The 26438-nt window shown below is 55.2% G+C and overlaps 1 protein-coding gene across 3 annotated transcripts in view; it reads left to right on the top strand.

The window, feature by feature from the left end:
- Positions 1-26438, top strand: part of MAPRE3 (microtubule associated protein RP/EB family member 3) — a 101104-nt gene that overhangs the window by 54751 nt on the left and 19915 nt on the right. Inside the window, exon 1 of one of the 3 annotated variants that reach the window (XM_030555040.1) lies at positions 9037-9048. The exons of the other annotated variants lie outside the window; for them this stretch is intronic. The gene's annotated coding sequence lies outside the window, so the exon portion shown is untranslated. Of the gene's footprint in view, positions 1-9036; positions 9049-26438 lie in introns of those variants that run through there. 3 annotated transcript variants of the gene reach the window in all.

Genomic DNA, 26438 nt, shown 5'->3' with positions numbered 1-26438 from the left:
GCAGCGAGGCGGGTGGGGATTCTCTGGACAGTGTGTGGCTGGGTGTCAGGCTGTGAGACTGAAGCGGGATGGAGGTTACCAGACCACCTGGATCTCCCAGCTCCGCTCAGGGTTGTGGGGGTTGGCTCTAACCTTCTCCATCGTGGCCTCTCCCTGGAGCCCGCCCCATGGCACCGTCATGGGCACAGCCCATGGGAGTGGCAGCGTCCACTGGGCAGAGTCACTGTGGTTGGACTCTGTGTATGTGGAGGGACTGGCCGTGCGGTTGCTGCCCCCTCCCTCGGAGGCCCCCCAGTCTATGTGGGAGGGGGAGGGCAGAGCTGCAGCCAGACAATGCCGGGGGAGGACTAGCCCCGTGGGCCCCCCTTCAGGAAGTTTTAGACCCCTTTGGCCAGTATGTGAGTAATTCCCCCCCCCAAGCCTGTGTCTTCCCATGGGGGTGTGGAAGGTGAGTGCTGGGGGGCAGCAGTGCTGGAGCAGGTTGGCTTGGACCCCGGGGTGGAGAGCAGGGCTATTTGGGGAGATTATATATACCCACCAAGACAAGCCTATGTGCTGTCGGTCTGTCCTTCAAGGATGTACATGTCTGGGCTGGGCTTACCTGGGACTGAGCCCCGTGGACAAGCACAGCACATGGTGACAGCTAGTCCTTGTTAACCCTCCATGCGCCACGGGGCTAAGCTGCACTGGGTGCTGAGCTGTGGCTAATGTCTCGTGACCCCAGGTTGCCTGCTGCACGATAGGGCCTGTCTGTGTCAGCAGAGTAAGAGCGCCGGGTGCGAGCCATGCCAGACTTCCGGGCCTGGCCGCAGGCTCTGTGCAGAGCCTTGGGGCTGCTGGCGAAAGCCTTCGTTGCTCACTTACGCTGCCCCATCCGTCCCTGAGTCCACTGAATCCCACCCCCCCCGGCTGATCCAGATGGACGCTCCCCTCCTCTTCCAGCCCTGCACCCACGCGGCTTGTGGTCACTGAGGAGTGTCTCTACACCTGTCTAGATCCGAGCACTGGGGCCCGCCCCCGGCTGCGGATTGTGCGTTGCTAGGGCAGGGGTTGTGCTGCGACCTGTCTCTTGGGACTGTGTGTCTGGCAGTGGGACTTGCAGAGCCTTTGCCGTAGCTATTGTCTGTGCTAAGCAAGCTGGTGCTGCATCACTCCCCAACCCCCACAGCATCCTGAGCCTGGCGCTGCGTTAGTGCTGGGGAGCCCCTGCTCGACCCAGCATCTCCCCCACTAGCTTCATCATGTTTCAAGGGAGCTGCAGTTAAATTAGGGCCTGCAATCGGCTCCAGGGACAGCCACAGCCTTGCAAAGGACAGATGCTCACATCTGAGAACAGCTCCTGGGAAGCTGGTTCCCTCTTCCCAGCTGTGACTTGGGCTCCTGCAGCAACTCCTGATAGCCCTTTGCCATCCAGCCCAGGGCTCGTGGCAGGACGGGAGGACAGTAGAAGCTGGAGGCGGCAATCCAAACCCGCCGCAGTGCAAGCACGGTGAGGAGAGCCCCTTCCCCAAATGCTTTATACGCTAGATGGACAGTGATGCAAGGGGGAGCCGAGGCACAGGGAGGGAAGTGGTCGCCCAAGGCCACACTTACGTTAGGGAATTACCCCCTGGAGGGTTGGACTCTGCGTCCCTTGCTTCCATTGCAGGCCTGGGGAACTGAGAGCTGCAGAGGGGAGGTGATTTGCTCACAGCCGCACGGTCTGTCATCCAGTCTGACATGGAACCCAGCTCCCGGGTCTCCTTCCCCAGCGAGGGCTGGCGAGGGACAGGACACTGCCAGACTGGCTCAGGCCCTTGTCCCATCTCTGCCAGCGGAGCACCAGCAGCTGCGGAGGAGGGTGCACGAACCCTGCAGTAGGGTAGTGTGAGGTTATGGCCCCCCAAGGTCTCCCTCTGAGCTCAGGATTAGGGGCTGGCTCCAGCCCCTTCCATGCTCTGTTCGTAGGTCTGCACTGCAGCTGGTAGGTGGGATTGGCAGTGTGGGTAGCCAGACATAGCAGTGCGGCTGCAGGGACACGGGTGGTGGCCCCTTGAGAATGTACCTGGGACATCAGATGGGATTGTACTCAGGTGACTAGTCCAAGCCACCCCCTGTGCCTCTGTGGTTAGCCAGCCAGCTCGAGCAGGGCTGGAATTCCCGCACGGGCTGGGAATCGCACCTCCCAGCCGGTGCTAGCGCTGCCTGGCCAACTAGCCATGGAAACTCGCAAGCAGCGCTGAACAAGCTTTGAGTTTTTCATAGGGGAGGGGAAGGCAGGATGTACCTTGAACGCAGGTCTGGGCAGACTGGTCGAGGAGGACTTAGTGTTCCTGGAGCCTTTCTGGTGACGGATCATCTGTTAGGCTGCACATGCTGTGTTGTTCTTGAGTCGGGAGTGTAATTCACAACAGCGTTTCCACTCACCTTCAGAGTACTGAGAGCTCTTGAGCTAGGTGACAATTACCACACAGATCAAACAAGCCAGCCTGTCAGAGTGGCTCCCTTCCTTTTGTGAGGCTTGGAATGTGAAGTGTGCTGTGCTTATGCTTTCAAGGCACAGCAGCACCATCTCTGCTTTGTAACCTTGCTGCTGAGCTGGCTCCACGTGTACTCCTGGCAGGGAACGCTGGCAGCGAGTGCAGCTCTGTCCCCAGAGCATCCGCAGACCCTGGGCTGCTCTACATTACTGCTTAAATCACTGTGATTTACATCACTCGGGGTGTGAAAACAACACCCCTCAGAGCGATGTAAGTTACATCGGCGTAAAGCTCTGTCCTCACCGCGCTATGTCAGCGGGAGGCACGCTCCTGCTGACATCACTTCCGCCTCTCCCAGAGGTGGAGTAATGAGAACTCTCTCCCGTTGGCATAACGCGTCTCTACAGCCGTGCTGATGTCATGCCGTAGTGTAGACATGCCCAGTGGAAAGGATGGGCTGGCACTGGGGTGCAGCGCTCTTGGGGATTATTGGGGATGGTGGGTTGGGATGACTTCTCTCAAGACCTGTATTGGTGCCAGACACGAGCCCAGAATGAAAGGGGGGAGCACTAGCTCAGGATGGCCTGTGGCTTGGAAGATACAATGGCAAAGGAGGAAGTGGAGACAGCGGTGATTGTGTAGACGTGTTCCATGCAGACTCCTCTTTCTAACCAGTCTGTCTGCATTTCTGTGGGGCCCATCACCATGGTATCTGACAGAGGCCAGGCTCTGTAGTCCCTGCTCCAAAGCAAATGCTGGTTGTTTCTATAGTTGCTTTTCTGTCGTTTTATCTAGCCTAGTTGTAAACGTGCCCAGTGCTGGGGCCCCCAGCCCTTCCCTGGGTTAAGATTCCACATCGTGCTGCGTCGTAACATGGGGGTGTCATCTGGGGTCACATCTGGAAGACCTGTGGCAGTCTCATGCAGCTGGTAGTAGAACCTCAGGGGAGTTTCTAAACATAGACGATGATAATTTTCTACCACAAGGTAACTGTACTTGGGACTTCATGATGACAGAGAAATATGAAGTGATCCCTGGATTGGAAGCTGGCAGCTGCCTTGGGCCCAGTGACCGGACCTGATTACACTCAGAATGGGCAAAGAGAGGACAGACCCAGTCAGTGATATATGTACTTGGTGCCTAGAAGGGGCTCATTCCCCACAGATGAGAGAGAGGATGAACAAAACTGATGTGTAGGAAAAATATGAGTTAAACTTGGGAGTTGTTTAAAAAGAGGTTGAGATGGCCCCAAAGCCACAATTTCACGATCAAGAAGGAAAGAGGACAGTGGGCAAGTGAAGGCAGCAATTCAGACAAATAGTAAATAGTATCGGGGTGGCCGTGTTAGTCTGGATCTGCAAAAAGCGACAGAGTCCAGTGGCATCTTATAGACTAACAGACGTATTAATAGACTATCAGGGTTGGAAGGGACCTCAGCAGGTATCTAGTCCAACCCCCTGCCCAAAGCAGGGCCAATCCCCAGACAGATTTTTACCCTAGTTCCCTAAATCAGAGGTCTCCAAACTTTTTTGATCGCACACCCCTATCAGTAAAAAATTTTTGTGCACGGACCCTCTGCCACGCTGAAGCACAAAAAAAAAATAATGCTGCTCTGACTCTTGCCTGATGAAGCAAAAAAAGAAAAAGTGCTTCTCCTGCTGCACACCCCCAAGGATCCTCTTGTGCACCCCACTTTGGAGACCACTGCCCTAAATGGCCCCCTCAAGGCCTGAGCTCACAACCCTAGGTTTAGCAGGCTAATGTGCAAACCACTGACCTATCTCTCCCACCATGAAAGCTTATGTTCTAGTACCTCTGTTAGTTTATAAGGTGCCACAGGACTCTTGCTTTTTACAAATAGTAGATAGTAACTGATATAAATTAAATGTTATGAAGTGTGGAAAATTGATGAGGGAAGCTAAAGAATTCAGGGACAAATCCATGGCTGGCAGGGCTAAGGATGACAAGAAGGCGTTTATGTATATTAGGAACAAAAGAAACCCTAACGTTGGTATAAGAACATAAGAGTTGCCATAATGGGTCAGACCAATGTCCATCTAGCCCAGTGTCATAGATGGGACACTGGCCTGTATCAGAATATTAGGGGAGTGTACAGAACAGGGCAATTATGGAGTAATTCACCCCCTCGTCACTCCCTGCTTCTGACAGTCAGAGATTTAGGGCCTGTGCATGGGGCTGCATTCCTCACCATCTTGGCTAATAGCCATTGATGGACCTATCCTTCAGGAACTTATCCAGTACTTTTTTGAACCCAGTTATACTTTTGGCTTTCACAGCATCCTCTGGCAACGAGTTCCACAGAGTAGTTGTTCGTTGTGTGAAAATATACTTCCTCTTGTTTGTATAAAACCTGCTGCCTATTAATTTCATCGAGTGACCCCCTGTTTTTTGTATTGTGTGAAAAGTAGGGCTCTCAAGCGATTAAAAAAATAATCGTGATTAATCGCACTGTTAAACCATAATATAATATCATTTATTTAACTATTTTTGGATGTTTTCTACATTTTCAAATATGTTGATTTCAATTACAATACAGAATACAAAGTGTACAGAGCTCACTTTATATTATTTTTATTTCAAATATTTGCACTATAAAAAACAAAAGAAATAGTATTGTACTGTAGTGCAATCTCTTTATCATGAAAATTGAACTTACAAATGTAAAATTATGTACAAAAAAGTAACTGCATTCAAAAATAAAAAATGTAAAACTTTAGAGCCTGCAAGTCCACTCAGTCCTACTTCTTGTTCAGCCAGTCGCTCAGACAGACAAGGTTGGCTACGTTTGTAGAACGTAATGCTGCCCGCGTCTTGTTTACAGTGTCACCTGAAAGTGAGAACAGGCGTTTGCATGGCACTGTTGTTGCCAGCGTCACAAGATATTTATGTGCCAGATGTGCTAAAGATTCATATGTCCCATCATGCTTCAACCACCATTCCAGAGGGCATGCGTCCATGCTGATAATGGGTTCTGCTCGATAATGATCCAAAGCAGAGCAGACTGACGCATGTTCATTTTCATCATCTGAGTCAGATGCCACCAGCAGAAGAGGTTCCGAGTCTGTAGCTTCCACATTAGAGTGTTGCTCTTTTAAGACTTTTGAAAGCATGCTCCACACCTCATCTCTCTCAGATTCTGGACTGCACTTCAGCTTCTTAAACCTTGGGTCAAGTGCTGAATCCATCCTTAGAAATCTCACTTTGGTACCTTCTTTGCATTTTCTCAAATCTGCTGTGAAAATGTTCTTAAAATGAACAACATAGAATATCAGAGTTGGAAGGGACCTCAGGAGATCATCTAGTCCAACCCCCTGCTCAAAGTAGGGCAAATTCCCCGATCTCTTTTTTTTTTTTCTTTTAAACCCACTTCCATAAATGGCCCCCTCAAGGATTGAAATCATAACCCTGGGTTTAGCAGGCCAATGCTCAAACCATTGAGCTATCCCTCCTCCCTGATATGACCCAACATATGCTGGGTCATCATCCGAGAGTGCTATAACATGAAATATATGGCAGAATGTGGGTAAAACAGAGAGGGGGACGTATAATTCTTCCCTCAAGGAGTTCTGTCACAAATGTAATTAATTTATTATTTTTTTAACATCATCATCTGCATGGAAGCATGTCCTCTGGAATGGTGGCCGGAGCATGAAGGGGCCTACGAATGTTTAGCATATCTGGCATGTAAATACCTTTCAAAAGTGCCCTGTCAACACCTGTTCTCACTTTCTGGTGACATTATAAATAAGAAGCAGGCAGTTGTATCTCTCGGAAATGTAAACAAACTTGTTTGTCTGAGTGATTGGTTGAACAAGTAGGACCGAGTGGACTTGTAGTCTCTCAAATTTTACATTGTTGTATTTCTGAATGCAGTTTTTTTGTACATAATTCTACATTTGTAAGTTACACTTTCATGATAAAGAGAGTGCACTGCAATACTTGTATGAGGTGAACTGAGTACTATTTTTTATCATTTTTACAGTGCAAATATTTGTAATGATATAAAGTGAGCACTGTACACTTTGCATTCTGTGTTGTAATGGAAATCAATATATTTGAAAATGTAGAAAAACATCCAAATATATTTAATAAATTTCAATTGGTATTCTATTGTTTAATAGTGCGATTAATCTTGATTAATTTTTTTTGAGTTAATCGCCTGAGTTAACTGTGATTAATCAACAGGCCTAGTGAAAAGATAAATATAATTTGTCTGTTCACTTCTCCACACCAGTCAGGATTGTATAGACCTCTGTCATATCTCTCTTTAGTCTTCTCTTTTCTAAACTGAATAGCCCTAAACTGTTTAATCTGTCCTCATAAGGAAGTAGTTCCATACCCTTAATCCTCATTGCTGCCCTTCTCTGAACCTCTTCCAGTTCCACGCTATTGTTTTTGAGATGGGGTGCCCAGAGCTGGACGCAGTATTCAAGATGTGGGTGCACCGTGGATTTATATAGTGGCATCACATTTTGTCTAATTTTCTATCCCTTTCAATAGTTCCTAGCATTCTGTTAGCCTTTTTGACCACTGCTGCCCATTGAGCTGAAGTTGTCAGAGAACTATCCACGGTGACTGTAAAATCTTCCTTGCATGGCACCAGCTAATTCAGAATCCATTTGTATTTTTTCCATGAGCATTTCTTTGCACTTGTGAACACCAAATTTCATCTGCCATTTTGTTGCCCAGTCACCCAATTTTGTGAGATCTCTTTGTAGCTCTTCACAGTCTGCCTGGGACTTAATTATCTGGAGAGTTTTGTATCTTCTGCAAATTTTGCCATCTCCCTGCTTACCCCTTTTTCCAGATCATTTTTGAATGTGTTGAACAGCACTAGGCCTGGTAAAGATCCTTCTCTCCACTGTGAAATCTCACCATTTATTCCTACCCCTTGTTTCCTGTCTTTTAACCAGTTACTGATCAGTGAAAGGGCCTTCCCTCCTCTCTCATGGCTCTTCGGTTCCCTTGTAACCATGCTGCCTCTCGTGGGACACAACTGAGAGTGACAATTCAGGACAAATTGCTCAGAACAGGGCAGTCACAGCCCAAAGTGGGGTGTCCTTTATTACTAAGGCACCAAACCAGCCACACAGAGAGGACTTTGGTCTTACCCCACTGACCATAAGTCACCCAAGCAATTCCCTTAGACACTCCAGTTTCCCAGTATCACCACCAGTGCCACCCGTTATAGGTACAGATGGTTATGAGAACCAACTCCCCAATAAAAGAAGAAAAGGTTCTCTAGATCCCAAAGGCCCAAGTCCCAGACCAACATACAAGTCAGATCTTACCCACAAATCACGCTGTTGCCAATCCTTTAGAATCTAAAATCTAAGAGTTTATTCATAAAAAGAAAGAAATAGAGACTAAGATTGGTTAAATGGAATTAATTCCATACAGTAATGGCAAAGTTCTTGGTTCTGGCTTGTAGCAGCGATGGAGTAAACTGCAGGTTCAAATCAAGTCTCTGGAACATCCCCAGCTGGGATGGGTCATTCAGTCCTTTTTTCAAAGCTTCCATTTGTAGCAGAGTCCCTCCAGAGGTAAGAAGCAGGATTGAAGACAAAATGGAGATTATGCAGCTGCCTTTTATATCATTTGTTAGGCGGCTTGTACTTCCTTTGTCCCAAACACAAGTTACCCAGCACATGGCCTGGGAAAACCTTAGAGTTCTGCCTGTAGGCATGTCCCTGCATGCCTTGCTGAGTCACAAGGTGGATCTGCCTTCTCTCAATGGGTCAGTTGTGTAGCTGATGGTCCTTAATGGGCCATCAAGCAGGCTAGGCAGAGCTGATGCCAAATTTTCTGAGGTGTCACCCAGAAGCACAGCACAAGTTTGAAATACAGACAGTACAGAGCCAATACTTGTAACTTGAAATACAAAAATGATACATGCATACTAGGGTGACCAGATGTCCTGATTTTATAGGGACAGTCCCAATTTTTGGGTCTTTTTCTTATACATGCTCCTATTACCCCCCACCCACTGTTCTGATTTTTCACATTTGCTGTCTGGTCACCCTAATGCATACAGGTAGTGTAATCGTAACCAGCAAATCATCAACTTTTCATAGACACGTTATGTGACCTCCTTTTGTACAAGATTTGGTGCCACTATAGGACATTGGTTGCAACAATGATTGATACGGTCCCAGTTCATATTAATAATGTCACAGATGCCCAGATGGTTGGTGCCTTGGACCAGTGCAGAAAGGCTGTTGGTTCCTGTCTGCCCCTCGCAATGGGCTGCTCTCTGGAGGTGCAGACGAGGAGCTTAACTGCATTGTATTTGTTTTGTGCATAATAGTGACTCTGCTGATTCCCTGTGAGGAATAGCCCTCAGTTTCCGAGGACCTGGCCTCCACCTGCACCCTCTCCAGGTGTGCTATGGCTGGCTGCTTCTCCCCTGTGGCCTTTGCCCACCCTGGCACGACCTGTGCAGTGCTGGCAGTGGTGTATGAACATAGCATGGGCCCTGCTTCCCAGGAGAGAGACACCCCAATGTGGCAAGTGACAGTACTGGCTGAGGTGTGCAGAATCCGGGAGCCTGCAGGCAGCCCCTGCGGAGGTACGGGCAGCTGCATTCTGTTCTGGTTTGTGCAAATCGCATCCAAGCCATTGGCTGCTGGTAAACGACTAGCACCACGTGGCCGTGCCAGCAGGAAGTGTGTGGTTCCTTTGCAAGAAGCCTGGTGCATTGTGGGCTGCCTGGGCCCCGTGACACTGTTGGATCGTGTTGGAACAAGGAGGAGATTTGGTGTCAGCTCTTGTGGCACTGGAGCCAGGCTGCCCCAGACCATGGCCAGGCGGGTCAGAGCTGGGGGTCGGAAAGCTGCTCCATGTTACTCATCTGGTATTTCTCACTGTGCAGCACCATCTCCCCATGCCCTGATTTCCCAAGCCTGCCATACAGAGTCATTTCATCTGGTCTTATTTTGGTGCATGTCGTTTAATACTTAAGTGCGTCTTGCTGTGTGATGCTGTCACACAGCTCTGGGAACAGCGGAACTCGTCACTGTTTTAAACAGGGATCCTGTTTGTGCGCCGGGCCCCCAACGCCCTCGCTGGGCAGTGCATTCCGCGCGGGACGATCCTGTTTGTGCGCCAAGCCCCCAGTGCCCTCGCTGGGCAGCGCAGTCTGTGCGGGACGCTCAGTCTCTTGTGGATGCCTGGACGTGGGACATGCTTCCTTGTGACCTTCTTTTGCAAAGCAGCTAACCCTGGCAGGAGCAGTCTGGCGCACTACATTGCAAACTAGAGGAGCTTTGAATCCGACACGATGGTTGTATCCGCTGCTCTGGGTGGTGACATTTTGTGTGTGGGTCTCATAGGGAATTGTGGGAGGGGTGGTTTCCTGCACTCCATCTCTGATCCCCCGTTCTGGGAGCAGGACACTGGGGGGCCGAGACAGGCCCGAATCCCCTCTGCATGCAGCAGGGTTTCAGCAGGGGCTGATAGCCCTGGCAGGAGGTGCCTGTGTCAGGACAGCAAGGGCCCAGGAGCCCTGACAGCTAACTGGAGGGTGAGCTGGCTGGGAATGGGGCCCTGTGCACTAATCAGGCAGATCTGTCACGACAGGGAGTCTCTGCATTAGGATTTCGGGAGATGAGGTGTTGGCGGGGGAAGGGAGAGGTCCCCGGGGGGTGGAGCTCACTCCCCCAAATCTCTTTCAGTCCATCTCCATATGTAAGGAAAGGCCAAAGCTTCTTAGCCCCACGCTGTGTGTAGGAACCTCTCTGGCTCCCCATCAGAGTGTTATCCATACGTGATGAGTCTTGGGAACACGGGGCTTACCAGCCCAGTCAGCCACGGGCCACCTCGTCTGGATCCGGGGGGCCTGTGTGTGAGAAGGGTGCCGGGAGCCCCCCAGTGCACGGTTAGACTCTCTGTGAAGCTCCTGGATGTTTGCAGCTGGGCTGGCAGGCCACCTGGGCGTGTAAGCTCTGTGGGCAGAAGTGCCAAGCATGCTTGAGGGTGCTAAAAATAAATAGCACAGCTACCACTGGGGCAGTTGCTGAGTGGAAATAGTTGCTTCTGTGACCCTGCTTCTCCTCCCCAAAATAATCTGCCCCTTGCAAACCCCCCTCCCAGGCACCTGCTCCCGTTCCCTCTGCTTTCCAGGGCTGAGCGGCACCTCCTATCCATCACACGTCTCCCCCAGAACTCGTCCTGAGCGTCTGACTGTCCAGCCTCGTGCCTTTCCCAGAGCCTAATGCCTGCACCGGTAGCACAGGCACTGCGGGCAGCTGGGTCTCCCTGGCTCTGAGCCCACGTACCCGTGTCATTGCTCTGCTTGTTGCTGGGCTCTGGTCTCACCGCTCGGCTGCGTCTGACGCGGCTCTGCCGTGACCGCCCTCGTGTGTCTCCGCACGCAAAGCCCAGAGACGGGGGGCAGAGCAGGAGAGCCTGGGAATGAGCTGCATCGCCTCCACTCCCCTGTGAACGGGTGCTGGGCCTGCAGGCCAGCACCCTCCACACTGCCTGGGCCTCACTGGCTTCCTCGCTCGGGGCCGGACCGACCCCCAGCACTGTCGCTGGGAGGCCCCAGCTGGTGCAGTGTCTCGGGGGGGATGCGGTGCTGTCGCCAGGAACCTGCCCTCACTGCTGGTTTGTTTCCAGACACAGTCAAAGTGCTATGTTTGATCTGTGGCGCAGGCTGGCTTGGGCCCTGGCTGTCCCAGAGAGCCATCTCTCTGCAGACGCCCTGCCCAGGCTGTGCGTGGCTGGCACACTCTGAGCTCAGGCACCTGTCCATTTGATCTGCGGCGCAGGCTGGCTTGGACCCTGGCTGTCCCAGAGAGCCATCTCTCTGCAGACGCCCTGCCCAGGCTGTGCGTGGCTGGCACACTCTGAGCTCAGGCACCCGTCCGTTTGATCTGCGGCGCAGGCTGGCTTGGACCCTGGCTGTCCCAGAGAGCCATCTCTCTGCAGACGCCCTGCCCAGGCTGTGCGTGGCTGGCACACTCTGAGCTCAGGCACCCGTCCGTTTGATCTGCAGCGCAGGCTGGCTTAGACCCTGGCTGTCCCAGAGAGCCATCTCTCTGCAGACGCCCTGCCCGGGCTGTGCATGGCTGGCACACTCTGAGCTCAGGCACCCGTCCGTTTGATCTGCGGCGCAGGCTGGCTTGGACCCTGGCTGTCCCAGAGAGCCATCTCTCTGCAGACGCCCTGCCCGGGCTGTGCATGGCTGGCACACTCTGAGCTCAGGCACCCGTCCGTTTGATCTGCGGCGCAGGCTGGCTTGGACCCTGGCTGTCCCAGAGAGCCATCTCTCTGCAGACACCCTGCCCGGGCTGTGCATGGCTGGCACACTCTGAGCTCAGGCACCCGTCCGTTTGATCTGCGGCGCAGGCTGGCTTGGACCCTGGCTGTCCCAGAGAGCCATCTCTCTGCAGACGCCCTGCCCGGGCTGTGCGTGGCTGGCACACTCTGAGCTCAGGCACCCGTCCGTTTGATCTGCGGCGCAGGCTGGCTTGGACCCTGGCTGTCCCAGAGAGCCATCTCTCTGCAGACGCCCTGCCCGGGCTGTGCATGGCTGGCACACTCTGAGCTCAGGCACCCGTCCGTTTGATCTGCGGCGCAGGCTGGCTTGGACCCTGGCTGTCCCAGAGAGCCATCTCTCTGCAGACGCCCTGCCCGGGCTGTGCGTGGCTGGCACACTCTGAGCTCAGGCACCCGTCCGTTTGATCTGCGGCGCAGGCTGGCTTGGACCCTGGCTGTCCCAGAGAGCCATCTCTCTGCAGACGCCCTGCCCGGGCTGTGCATGGCTGGCACACCCTGAGCTCAGGCACCCTCTGAGCTCAGGCACCCGTCCGTTTGATCTGCGGCGCAGGCTGGCTTGGACCCTGGCTGTCCCAGAGAGCCATCTCTCTGCAGACGCCCTGCCCGGGCTATGTGTGGCTGGCACACTCTGAGCTCAGGCACCCGTCCGTTTGATCTGCAGCGCAGGCTGGCTTGGACCCTGGCTGTCCCAGAGAGCCATCTCTCTGCAGACGCCCTGCCCGGGCTGTGCATGGCTGGCACACTCTGAGCTCAGGCACCCGTCCGTTTGATCTGCGGCGCAGGCTGGCTTGGACCCTGGCTGTCCCAGAGAGCCATCTCTCTGCAGACGCCCTGCCCGGGCTGTGCGTGGCTGGCACACTCTGAGCTCAGGTACCCATCTGTCCCCACCTGACAGGATGGCAGCCAGTTCCCTCAACTCCCCTGCCCCATTCAGGGCCTGTGGCCTGCTAGGCCGAGCCTATCTCGCTCAGCCCACCCTCTCCCGGGGGCAGGGCAAAGGCCCCTGTCTCCTTCATGGCACAGGTGGGGCCTCGCAGGAGTTTTTCAAGAAGCATGGGCCTGGTGTGGGCACCCTCCTGGCTGAGCAGGGGGGCCAAGCAGGGTCCCTACTAATGCAAATAGAAAGAGGCGTGCGTGAGCTGCTATCTGCTGAGGGCTGCGTCAGGCGTGGAACGGGGTCTGTGCTGTCTGTAAACCCAGCGGGGTGCTGGGGGCAGCAGGGAGGGAGAGAAGCGACTGAAGGACCGTGCTGGCATGAGTACAATGGGTGAACTGGCCAGGAAGAGCTTTTGACTGATGGAGGAGAAGGGTTCAAATCATCCGAGGAGGGAGGGGCAGGATGTGGCAGAGCTTGGGGGGAGACCTCCAAGTAGGGTGACCAGACAGCAAGTGTGAAAAATCGGGACGGGGTGGGGGGTAATAGGTGCCTATATAAGACAAGCCCCCAAATATCAGGCCTGTCCTGATAAAATCGGGACATCCAGTCACCCTAGCTCCAAGGAGGACCTAGGGCTGCGGGAAGCTCAGCAGGGGCTGCTCTCCTTTGGAGCCAGGCCTGAGCTGGTGTCCCAGCAGGCTGCGCTGTGTTGTCATTCACACACAGCCAGACCTGATTGCTTGTGGGCCTGGAAAGGTAACATCTCCTATTGGACCCTCTTCTGCTAGGGAGAGATGCTTTTGAGCCACACACAGCTCATCTTCTGCTCCCGGGGCTCTGGGTGGCCCGGGCCAGCACTTGTCTCTGCCCCAACAGAAGCTGTTACCTCCCCAACCTCGTTTCTCTGATATCCTGGGACCCACCCGGCTACAACAGCCCTGCAAAGAGCAGTGCTACTATCCCCTGGCGCTTTCCTCCAGCCCCAGGACGAGGCAGTGGATGTGGTGTCTGCCCCGAACTGAACCGTAAGTTGTGGGACAGAGGTGGTGCTAGAGTGGTGCTTAGCAGGGCGTGAGCATTCAAAGCACCTGACGGTCCCTAACAAAGGAATGGGGTACTTATCGCCTGCTGGCCAGCAGAGGTGGCCGCGCTGCCCTGGCAGGTGAAGTGACATTGATGAAAACTAAGGGTATGGCTACACTTACAGTTTTGCAGCGCTGGTAGTTACAGCTGTGTTCATACAGCTGTGTAGGGCCAGCGCTGCAGAGTGGCCACACTTACAGCAACCAGCACTGCAGTGTGGCCACATTTGCTGCACTTGCAACGCTGTTGGGAGTGGTGCATTGTGGGCAGCTATCCCACAGAGCACCTCGTCCCATTTTGGCACTGTGGCTTGTGGGAAGGGCAAGGAAGTGTGCGGGTCTTTCCGCTTCCTGTTCCAACGCCCCGTGGTGCTTTGCTACACATTCCGAGCAGTTTGGCGGCATTGTGAGTCTGCAGCGCGATTTCTGAGATTTCTGTTACAAATGGAGCCTGAGCTGCTGAGGACCTTGCTGATGAATGTTGCCAGCACATCACGCATGGCAGTGGAGCTATTCCTTCAGCTGCAAAATGACAGTGAGGAGTCAGACGATGATATTGAATCGCCTAACGGTGAAGACACTCAATTGCTTGTGGCAGCAACAGACGTGCTCAGCACCGTGGAACGGCACCTTTGGGCTCGGGAAACCAGCACTCAGTCCTGCAATCCTGGGATGACGAGCAGTGGCTGCAGAACTTTCGGATGAGAAAAGCCACTTTCATGGCACTGTGTGCTGAGCTCGCCCCTACCCTGCGGCGCAGGGACACGAGATTTAGAGCTGCCCTGCCAGTGGAGAAGCGGGTGGCTATTGCAATCTGGAAGCTGGCAACTCCAGACTGCTTCCGATCGGTGGCGAACCAGTTTGGAGTGGGAAAGTCCACCGTTGGAATGGTGCTGATGCAAGTTTGCACAGCCATTAATCGCACCCTGCAAAGAAGAACTGTGACTCTTGGGAACGTGCAGGACATTGTGGATGGCTTTGCAGAAATGGGTTTCCCTAACTGTGGAGGGGCAATAGATGGGACGCATATTCCTATTCTGTCACCACCCCACCTGGTATCAGAGTACGTTAATCGCAAGGGGTTTTTCTCCGTGGTTCTGCAAGCGCTTGTGGATCACCGTGGGCGTTTCACTGACATTTACTCAGGATGGCCTGGAAAGGTGCACGATGCATGCATCTTTCGGAACAGTGCCCTGTTCAGGAGGCTGAGGGCCGGGACTTTTTTCCCAGACCGCAAGATCACAGTAGGGGACGTCAAAATGCCCACTGTGATCCGTGGAGACCCCGCTTACCCCTTAATGCCTTGGCTCATGAAACCGTATACAGGGAAACTTGACAGGAGCAATGACCAGTTCAACTACAGGCTGAGCCGGTGCAGAATGACTGTGGAGTGTGCTTTTGGCCGTTTGAAAGCCCGCTGGAGGTGTCTTTATGGGAAGCTAGATTTGGGGGAAAGCAGCATCTCTGCTGTTATATCCGTGTGCTGCACCCTCCATAATATTTGTGAAGGGAAGGGTGAAAGATTCAGTGAGGAATGGACCTCCGAGGTTCGACGCCTAGAGGATGAGTTTGCTCAGCCAGAGAGCAGGGCTAATAGGGAGGCCCAGGAAAGGGCTTCAAGGATTAGGGATGCTTTAAGGGAGCAATTTGATGCTGAGAGCCAACAGTAATGTTTGGTGCATTTGCTGTGCTTTGCTGTACCTTGGGGTACAATATTTACCACTTCCAGCAATAATATAACGTAGTGAAAAAGAAAAAAAATCCTTTATTCAGCATACAGTACAGAAAAGGCAAGGGGGTCGGGGTGGTGGACTGTACATTCAAAGGTTTGAATATGTCCTATTTTGATCACTATTCAATGTCTGCTGCACTTCAGGATTACTATGCTGCAGGGTAATGGGGGTGGAGTGAACAGGGTAAGAATTATAGTTATCAGGGCTGGTAGGTGTTCGTACAGGTGTTGGGGGCAGCTGGGGATAATAAGGAACTGGCTGCTGGAGAAAGTTGTTTTGTGGAAATACTGGGGAACAAGGAAGAGGGCTTAGGGAGGGCTGTGGGTTACAACGGTACATATTTGTCTGCATGGCTACGAGAGACTCGAAAGACTCAGTTTGGCGAGCCAGGAGGCTTATCATCTGCTTTGTGGTTTTTTTGGCAGACAATTCCTTTCTCCTGCTTTCTGTTTGCCTCCATTCATGTACACTGTCTCCATTCATACATTTTCTCTCTCCATTCCTGTGTCTTCCTACTTTCTCTGTTGTAGTGACTCATAACTGATTTGATCAATTCCTCTTTTGATTTTCTGGGATTTTGTCTCAAGTTCTGCAATCTACGTGAGGCCGGTGATCCGGCTGCAGTAGTCAAGGTCACTAGAAAAAAGAGAGAGAGAACCATGTAATACACAGAGGCTACATTGTTTATTATCACACAGTGAAGGACTTTTTAGACTTTTGGTGGCATCCTTCTCACATACCTCACATAACACAGAGAGGGCAGGGAAGCTAAAGTCATGGCGAGCAATGGGGTGAGTGGTTTTCCCCCGAGTTCCCCTGGGGAGTGGGAATTGACCGATGGGTCACTGGGGTTTATCTGCAATGGGTACAGGAAGTAGCTGGTGTCCTGAACAGGGGACAGTAGTGAACAGGAAGGTGGCGAGCTGCTGGGGGGGGGGAGGTTGGGCTTTGGTACACGTTCACGCCGTCCTGCTGGTGGGGGGGAATGCACCGCAGTGCTGGATGCCTGCTTGGAGGGGGGTGCATAACACCGGAGCACACCGCGGGGCTAGCTACGTGCTTGGAGGGGGGTGCATAGCACCGGAGCACACCGCGGGGCTAGCTACGTGCGGGGAGGGGGGTGCATAGCACCGGAGCACACCGCGGGGCTAGCTATGTGCTGGGAGGGGGGTGGGGAACACTGGAGCGCACCACGGGGCTAGCTACGTGCTGGGAGGGGGGTGGGGAACACCGGAGCGCACCGCGGTGCTGGATGCCTGCTGGGAGGGGGGTGCATAACACCGGAGCGCACCGCGTGGCTGGCTATGTGCTTGGAGGGCGGGGGGGTAAACAACAGAGCGCAATGGGCTGGCGAAACGCGAACCTGGCGCCCTGCACTCAATTATCCCTAAATTCTCAACAGACATATCACTGCTGCATGTTACCTGGGAAGAGAGGGAGGGTCTTCTACAGCAATGTGGATACCGCCCTGGCCCCTATGCAGCTTGCCTGTGTGCAGCCATGGTCCCCCCACCCCTCGCTGCACAGTGGATCGGTCAAGTTAGCCTAACCGGGACAAGGACCACGGTGGCTCTCCCGATCAACTTGAGAAAGCAAATTGCAAACGCTCTGGCTGCAACTTTTCAAGAGATTACCAAGGCAGATTACAGAGACGTGATAGAGCAAATCAATGGGCTATTCCACTTTTAGGCATGCATGCAGGCAGCCATAACCCAAACCCTCCTCTCCCAAAACATAAAAATCTACTTACCCCGAGCACGATCCTCAGTTTCTTCCTCACCATCAACTTCCTGCTGCTGCGACTGGCTAGCCTCCTCCTGGCTTGAGAAGAGCTTCTGGCTGCATGTGTACTGGGACTCCAGGGTGTCTCCCTCCACGCCAGTAGCCTCACTGTCGCCTTCCTCTACACCCTCCCCCACTTCTCCCTGCTGTGAACTCTCCATCGTGCTCCTCGGATTGGCAGTGGGGTCACACCCAAGTATGGCATCCAGCTCCTGGTAAAAACGGCAGGTTGTGGGGGCAGCTCCTGAGCGGCGATTTCCCTCATGAGCTTTGCAGTAAGCACTCCTCAGCTCCTTTATTTTTACCCTGCACTGCAACGCGTCCCGTTCATGGTCCCTTCTCATCAAGGACTGCGATATCTGCCCATAGGTATCATAATTTCTCCTTCTGGAGTGCAGCTGTGCTTGCACAGCCTCCTCTCCCCAAACACTTATGAGGTCCTGCAGCTCTGCATTGGTCCATGCTGGGGCTCGTTTGGTGCGTGGAGGCATGGTCGCTGATTGATTGATTGATTAATTGCACTCCACACCTGGCTGAGCAAACAGGAAGGGGATTTTTAAAATTCCCAGGGCATTTAAAGGAGGGGTCAGGTGAGCCCAGGACAGTGGAGTTTGCATGATTACCAGAGAGGCTTCTAAGGTATGCTGGGATACCTGCTTATGCCACGGAGGTCAATAAAAACGCTGGTGGGTGTCTACACTTGCTGACCAGCGCTGGATCCTCTACATCCGAGGCTTGACCGGGTGTACAGCCAGCGCCGCAACCAGGGAGTTGCAGCGCTGGCCGTGCTGTGCAAGTGTGTACACATCCTAAGTTGCAGCGCTGTAACCCCCTCACCAGCGCTGCAACTCTGTAGTGTAGCCAAGGCCTGAAACTCAGGCCTTGGCTACCCTGGTGCTTTACAGCGCTGCAACTTTCTTGCTCAGGGGAGTGAAAAAACACCCCCCTGAGCGCAGCAAGTTACAGCGCTGCAAAGCGCCGGTGTAAACAGTGCCCCAGGGCTGGGAGCGCGGCTCCCAGCACTGCAAGCTAATCCCCACGGGGAGGTGGAGTACCTCTCTCCCAGCGCTGGCGCCGCGACCACGCTCGCACTTCAAAGCGCTGCCGCGGCAGCGCTCTGAGGTTTCGAGTGTAGCCAAGCCCTCAGCACTAAAGCAAGTGGAAGTCAGGCAGTGAGAGGTATTAGATGCAGCCCTAATTCTCCTCCCCAGTATGCAGCGTGCATGGAGGTACCACCTTCGTTATGTGCTGAGCACGTAGCTCTTCTCCAGTGAGGTAATCCACGGCTGACTGTGGCCTCGGAGCCTGTCTCAGCCCGTGGTACGGCCACAAAGACGCCCCGCTCATATGTCTGCACAAGGGCCAGAGCTCAGACTCAACTTTCCTCCTGGCACGCCTCGCACCTGTCCTGGCACGCCTCGCACATGGAGATGCCCTCTCTAAAGAGATCTGTAATTCCGCGAGAGCGCCCTCGGGCCAGCCCCAGCCATTGCAGGGGTGAGAGACAGCAGCTGAACCCTGCCAGCAGTGGCAGAGGGCAAGGGGGCAAAAAACCCTCTCAGGAATGGTGAGATCTCAGGGGCAGCCTGGGGACTCTGCTGTCAGCAGGCGGTGGTGCCCCTGGACCGAGGGCAGGTGTCCAGCTCTCCCCCAGGACTCCTGGGTTTCTTCCCTGGATAAGAGTGTTCTGGTGGTGGGGGGCTGGGGGCAGTGTTTGTTTATTTGCAGGAGCCTCTTCCAGCCCACTTCCCTTCTGGTGCTTCCCAGAGGGTGGGCAGGGCTCCAGGGGAGGCTGGTGGGCACAGGGCTGGACTCTGCTTGCCTTGTGGCTAGGATAAGGGGGGCTGGGACATACTTCCTTACTCCTCCTGACCCCAGACTCCGCCAGTGTGACACTGCCCTCCCCTTGCCCAGCTCCGCTGAGTTACCCATCCTGCATTGGGGAGACCGTTCGGGACCCTGCGCCTGGCTCTGGGGCCCCCACTTGAGAACATGCTGGCTGACTGGAAAGAGCGACAGGGCCTAGCAGGGAGAGGCTAAAGAATCTGCGAGACAGCTGAGAGGTGCCTTGATCGGGACCAGCTGGACGGCATCTGTGTGGAGAGATTCCTGAGAGCAGGCGGCTCCTGAATCGCAGCCAAAGGCAGAACCAGCCCGGGGCCGGTGAATGAAATGGGATAGATTCCAACAGGCTTTACACTGCAGGTTATTCATGGTGAGGGGAGTCAACCACTTGATCTGCTGGCCAAGGTGCTGTGAATTCTCCACTGCTTGGGGACTTCACATCAGAACTAGATTTCTTTCTAAAATGGTTCTTCTTATTATTTGGGTTACCTTAGCACTTGGGCCCCCCATCGTGCCCCAGTCAGAGCCCCACCATCATGCTGGGTGCTGGGCAGACAGAGAGTGAACGGCCAGCCCTTGCCCCAGGGGGCTGACAAAGTTTCATAAAACAAGAGAGCCCAGCTGCAGACAGACAGGCAGACGTGGGAGGACAGCAGCCTTCCCTGGGTCAGGTTTTGCAGGCAAAGGAGAGGTTTGCAGGAGAGCTGGAGTAGCTCTGCGGCTGTTCCCGGAAGGGAGTGGGGCCGGGGACTTGTGTGAGAGGTGTCACGGAGTCCCCAGGCGATGCTCTGGAACTGCTCCCCACCAAGCCAGGCAGGACTTTGGGGAGCCTCCTCTCCCTTGGAGCAGACTTGTTCAGGGCAAGAAGCTCACACGGCTTCACCTCCTGGGTCTCTCCTTGGAGCATTCAGCATCCTCTGCCCCTCCGTGCGCTTCCCACAGCGAGTCCACCCCAGCGGGGTCCTGGGGAAGCCACCAGGTCCTGCCCCCCACTTTGCAGTCAGACGTGACTCTCAGCCAGCCAGTAAAACAGAGGTTTATTTGATGACAGGAACAGGGTCTAAAACAGAGCTTGTAGATACAGCGAACCGGACCCCTCGGCCGGGTCCATTCTGGGGGGCAGTGAGCCAGACCCCCAGGTCTGCCCTCCACCCCTGACCCCAGCCAGCTCCAGACTAACAACCCCCTCTAGCCCCTCCTCTCTGCTCAGCCCCTTTCCCGGGCCAGGAGTCGCCTGATCCCTTTGTCTCCAACACCTTCAGCTGGCACCTTTGCAGAGGAGGGGCCCAGGAGGGGCCCAGGAGGCAGTTGCTAGGAGACAGAGTGCCAGGCATTTAGGTGCACTGGCCCTTTGCTCTGCCAGATACTTAAGAACTGATATGGGGACACTGAGGCACCAACACGGTATCCAGAGAAAACATTAAGAACATTCCTAGTTCATCACAAAAGGTAAACGTGAGGGCAGTGGAGGCTGGCCCCATGAGCACGCAGGGGTGGGAGGCAACATTTCCGATCAGTGGTGCTAGGTAGGTTGGGACAGGCCAGAAAGAGACTCGAGTGGAGCTTATGTTTGATAAGCTAGGGAAGAGGGAGGTGACATAAGAATGGCCATGCTGGGTGAGGCCAACAGTCCATCCAGCCCAGTGTCCTGTCTTCCCACAGTGGCCAGTGCCAGGTGCCCCAGAAGGAATTAACAGAACAGGGAATCATCCAGTGATCCACCCCCTGTCACCCATTCCCAGCTTCTGGCAAACAGAGACTAGGGACACCATCTCTGCCCAGCCTGGCTAATAGCCATTGATGGACCTGTCCTCCATGAACTTATCTAGTTCTTGTTTGAACCCTGTTATAATTTTGGCCTTCATAATATCCTCCAGCAAGGAGTTTCACAGATTGACTGTGTGTTGTGTGAAGAAATACTTCCTTTTGTTTGTTTTAAACCTGCTGCCTAGTAATTCATTTGGTGACCCCTAGTTGTTGTATTTCGAGGAGTAAAGAACACTTCCTTATTTGCTGTCTCCATACCAGTCATGATTTGATAGACCTCTGTCATATCCTCCCTTCGTCGTATCTTTGCCAAGCTGAAAAGTCCCAGTCTTATTAATCTCTCCTCATATGGAAGCTGTTCCAGACCCCTTTTGCCCTTTTCTGAACCTTTTTTCCAATTCCAATAGATCTTTTTTGAGATGGGGAGACCACATCTGCACAAAGTATTCAAGATGTGGACGTGCCATGGATTTATATAGCAGCAATATGATGTTTTCTGTCTTATTATCTATCCCTTTCCTAATGAGTCCCAACATTCTGTTCGCTTTTTTGGCTGCTGCGGCACATTGAGTGGATGTTTTCAGAGAACAATCCACAGTGACTCCAAGATCGATCTTGAGTGGTAACAGCTAATTTAGACCCCATCATTGTACATGTAGCATTGGGATTATGTTTTCCAATATGCATTACTTTGCATTTATCAACACTGAATTTTATCTGCCATTTTGTTGCCCAGTCACCCAGTTTTGTGAGATCCTTTTGGAGCTCTTTGCAGTCTGCCTGGGACTTAACTATCTGGAGTAGCTTTGTATCATCTGCAAATTTTGCCACCTAACTGTTTACTCCTTTTTCCAGATCATTTATGAATATGTTGAATAGGACTGGGCCCAGTACAGACTCCTGGGGGACCCCACTATTTACCTCTTTTCATTCTGAAAACTGACCATTTATTCCTACCCTTTATTTCCCATCTTTTAACCAGTTACTGACCCATGAGAGAACCTTCCCTCTTATCCCATGACAGCTTACTTTGCTTAAGAGCCTTTGGTTGGTGAGGGACCTTGTCAAAGGCTTTCTGAAAACCTAAGTACACTATGTCCACTGGATCCCCCCACCTTGTCCAGATGCTTGTTGACCCCATCCAAGAATTCTAGTAGATTGGTGAGGCATGATTTCCCTTTACAAAAATCATGTTGACTCTTCCCCAACAAATCAACAAAGGGGCTAGTTGTGTTTAATTCTGTCCGGCATGATAGTCGCTTTCCTGCTGTAGACAAGGCAGACGGGTGCAGAAGGAAGAGAAGAGGTAGGGTAGTAAAGCTGGGGCAATGCTTTTCTTGATGTTTTTGAGTCCAGGGTGACTGGTCAGTCACAGATACTTTGGGCTGGAAGGCTGGGCAAACCAGCTATTGCTCTAGACTCCAGCTTGTCTACCTGGTCAGGGACATCAACTGGTTGGTCTAGTCAGATCCTCTCCTTTACTGATACTGCCCAGGCCCAGCAGAGTTGGACGGGCTGTCTCATCTCCGTGCAGTTGATTTGGGGATGCAGTGAAAAGCCAAGAGAGCAGAGGAAGATGCAGGCAGAGCAGGCAGCCGTGGGGAGAGGATCTCTCATGTATCAGGCTGGGGTTCATGCTGGAGTTTCAATGTTTGGTGTTTCAGCAACAGTCCTGCTACAGCCACAGGGCTGCTGAGCTTTGTACCTTTGTGGCCGCTGCACTGCCAGGGTGGTTGCTGTGACACCAAACCTGGCTACTTGCACCAGACAGACTCTCACACGGGGGGCGGGGGGAGAGGAACAGCAGAGACAGAAAATGCAGCTTCTGCCGTTGGTGACTGCCAGTGCAACCTCAGCATCGGAGAAACGCAGGCCCACCAGGCAGTTTTAGCAGCAACTCCGAGACCTGGCAAACTCATGCCAGCATCAGCCAGGTCGGAGATTTGTTTGAGTTGCCTCAGTGGTCACAGGCTCACAGCAGTCTTGGCTGGCTCAGCCAGGATCCTATTAGATAGGAGGAAAAGCAAGAGAGGAAAAAGCAGAATAAAGTCGGGAAGCCAAAGGATGCGGGGGTGGGCAGGGGGTGTGACAGTCTCACATCCCAGCTGCAGGGGTTGAGCTGGAGATGGTTGAGGGGAGGGGCGTGTGGCTCCCTCAGCTCAGGACGAGGATGGTGGAGGCCTGGATCCAGGTGATGGGGGTGACACTCACTGGGGTGTGACTTGCCACAGGTTTCCCCCTTTGCCATTGGACTCCATGGCTGCTCGGTCTTCGGTGCCCCCTTTCTCCACCCCTCCCTGGAAATCCCGTGCCCCTCTCCCAGCACGGCGGTGCCCACGGCTCAGCCTGGCTGAGGCTGGCAGGGAGGGGATTCTGCAGGTCCCTGGCTCTTGCTGGCAGGGGGAGCGTTGGTTGGCTGCACCCTGCCAGCTCGAAGCACTCTGCTTAACCCCTCAGTCGCTCTTGCTAGCGTGTGCAGACCGCTGGGCTGGAGTGTGCCCAGGCCAGTGCGGGCGTGGCAAGGAGGGGGTTAATGTGGGCTTGCCAGCTGGAGCACCTGGCCCCGATAAACTGCTGGGCAGATGCTGCTGGCCTGAGCCTTTGTAATGTACCCTGTGGCCGATCTCAGGCCGGATTAGGAAGCAGGGGGACCCCCCTGTAAACAGCTCATCAGCTTAATGTTTCCCCAGGAACCCCCTGCACAGAGTGACTCCTGGCAGGGCAGCTCCACCCCGTGGGCTTGCTCAGGGCCGCTCCACCCTGGCTCCAGCCCTTCTGGATGGCAGCCCGTTTGCTGCAGCCAGCCAGGCTGCCAGCCGCCTCCTGGGCCTGGGCTGAGATCCTCCTTCCGGCACCGGGCAGGGCTCCCGGGGCTGCCCCCGAGCCTGTGTCCTGCGCAGGGCAGCCGACCCATCCCAGCACGGTGTGGCCAGTGCGTGCTGCAGGTGCCAGCGTGCTCCGGGGCTAGCTGGGCAGCAGGCTACAAGGGCTTCCCCTGTCTGGGGGTGGGGGGGAGGGAGCCAGCCTGCCCTCAGGCTCCCAGGCAGCGGCTAGCAGGGCCTTGCTGCCCCCCAGCCCACGTTGGCCAGAGCGGGCTGCTGAGCACTGCGCCCTGGGGACTGGCATAACCCAGAGCCGGGGCAGGCCCCCAGAGGGAGCACCCGGCTTGGGTTGCGGGGACCAAGTAGGGATTGGTGCAGGGTAGTGGGGCATGCCCTCTGTCCTTCCCTCCCGTGGGGCTGGGACCCGCAGGGCAGCACAGCCGGATCCAGCTACAGCTAGTGCTGCCCACATGAGGAGCCAGGCCCCCCAGCAGCCCCCTGGCTCCACCTCAGCCCCCCAGCCGCCCATGCTGGGGGGGGCACTATTACTGGCAGATCCCAGGGAATGGCTGCTCTGAGAGAGGCCATGGGCCAGCTGGAGGGCAAGCTCCCCTCCCCCCAGCACCCCCCAAATCACATGGGTGAGCCTGGCTGGCTGGGCCCGGGGCGGGGGGGGCAGCTTGTCTGTCCCTCTAGGAGCCAGGCTGCATCTCGAGATGTTTTCAGGTTGTGTCTGGTCTGGGCCTAAACATCCCAGCACAGGGCCCCCCTCTGGCCCCATCTCTTGGCTGGGAAGTGACGGAGCCCCCAGCTCTTCCCGGGGAGACCCCGCCTCTCCGGCCCCATCTCCCGGCTGGGGAGTGACGGAGCCCCCAGCCCTTCCCAGGGGACCCCCCCCCACTGGACCCATCTCCTTGCTGGAGAGTGATGGAGCCCCTAGCGCTTCCCGGGAGGGGCCCCCCCTCCCAGAGGGTCTCTCCCAAGATCCAGTCGCACCCCATTCCTGTTTCCCCCTAGCCAGAAACCCTTCTCCCCCCACCCCCGCCTAGACCTGTGCCCCGTCCCTCCAGCCTGCCCTGCCCTTTGTGTGCACGTGGTGGGCTGGTGGGCGGTGAGGTGCACCCAGCCCTGCCAGCTGATTGGCTGAGAAGGGGGGGCTCTGTGACACAGTGGCTCAGTGCCCGGGGGGAGCAGCACCCCGTTGAGGTACTGGGGCCGCAGCAGGCCGGAGCCTTGTCCAGGTGACTCTGCTGGTGGCTGCCTCTCCCCAGGCTGGGGCTGCCGGTGGGGGAGGGCATGGGCTGCCTGGCAGCCCCACCAGCGCCAGGGGCTGGGCACAGAGGGGCTGCGTGCAACAGGGCTGCCCTCTCCCCGGCCCCGTGGGCTGCTCGCTGCCTCTGCCTGGGGCTGCCTCCCCCCCCCCCCCCGTCTGGGGCTGCTCGCTTCGCCTCCCCTCCAGCTGTTCACTCCCCCCCCCCCAGGCTGCCCTCTTCTCCCCACCCCCATCTGAGGCTGCTCAATCTCACCCCCAGCTGTTCACTCCCCCCCCCGGGCTGCCCCTTCCCCCTCCCCCCATCTGGGGCTGTTCTCTTCGCCTCCCCCCTGGGCTGTTCACTCCCCCCCTGGGCTGCCTTCTTCTCCCCACCCCCATCTGCGGCTGCTCACTCTCACCCCCAGCTGTTCACTCCCCCCCCGGGCTGCCCCTTCCCCCCTCCCCCCATCTGGGGCTGTTCTCTTCGCCTCCCCCCTGGGCTGTTCACTCCCCCCCTGGGCTGTCGTCTTCTCCCCACCCCCATCTGGGGCTGCTCACTCTCACCTCCAGCTGTTCACTCCCCCCCAGGATGCCTTTTTCCCCCCTCCCTTTTCCCCCCTCCCCCTGTCTGGGGCTGTTCTCTTCGCCTCCCTCCCTGGGCTGCCCCCCCCCCAATCTGGGGCTGCTCACTCTCCCCCCCAGCTGTTCACTCCCCCCCTGGGCTGCCTGCATCGTCCTGCTGGCGGCAGGGAGCTCCCAGCCTGGGCGGAGAGACCGGCCCTAGTGGGGCTTGAGCTATTCCCCTCCCGTGTGGACGCAGTGGCCGGGCGGAGCTCCTGGCTGGCCACCCGTGCGCAGGCTGGAGGTGCGGGGGGCTGTTTTAGCCGTGGCACCCACACTGCCAGTTTTAGGCACTAGCCGGAGCCCCACTAGTGTCTGTCCGTCCATCCAGCCTGGGTCCCGGCTGCAGTGTAGACAGCTGCCAGGCGCCGGGCTCTGCCTTACGAGGGGCTTCCCCTGGGGGTGAGATTGAAATGCACAGCACATTGCCAGGAAGCAGGAGCGGTGCAAATCCAGGCCAGGGCTTCCTCTGCCCCACGGCACATGGGGGTGGTTCTGCATTGGTCCCAGGAGGAGAGGGAACCCCTCCAGCCCCAGGGAGGAGGGGGCAGCTTGCCTGGCAGCAGCCTCACCCCTGCTGGGTCCTGGCTGCCCCTGTGGTGGGACCTCCGGAGAAAGCTCAGATGCTGGGGGGTGCAGAGTGGGGCTCACTGGGGGGGTGCTGTGCTGGGGGTGGTGGAGTGGGGGCTCACCAGGGGCGCTGTGTTGGGGGGGTGCAGAGTGGGGCTTACTGGGGGGGCGCAGAGTAGGGTTCACCAGGGGGGCTATGCTGGGGGATGCAGAGTGGGAGTCTCCGGGGAGGCTGTGCTGGGGGGTGCAGAGTGGGGCTCACTGGGGGGGTGCTGTGCTGGGGGTGGTGGAGTGGGGGCTCACCAGGGGCACTGTGTTGGGGGGG

Source organism: Gopherus evgoodei, chromosome 3 (genome assembly GCF_007399415.2).
Source record: "Gopherus evgoodei ecotype Sinaloan lineage chromosome 3, rGopEvg1_v1.p, whole genome shotgun sequence".
NCBI classification, from domain to species: Eukaryota; Metazoa; Chordata; order Testudines; family Testudinidae; genus Gopherus; species Gopherus evgoodei.
Note: the sequence above shows the minus strand (reverse complement) of the source record. Positions and strands in the feature narration are given on the sequence as shown.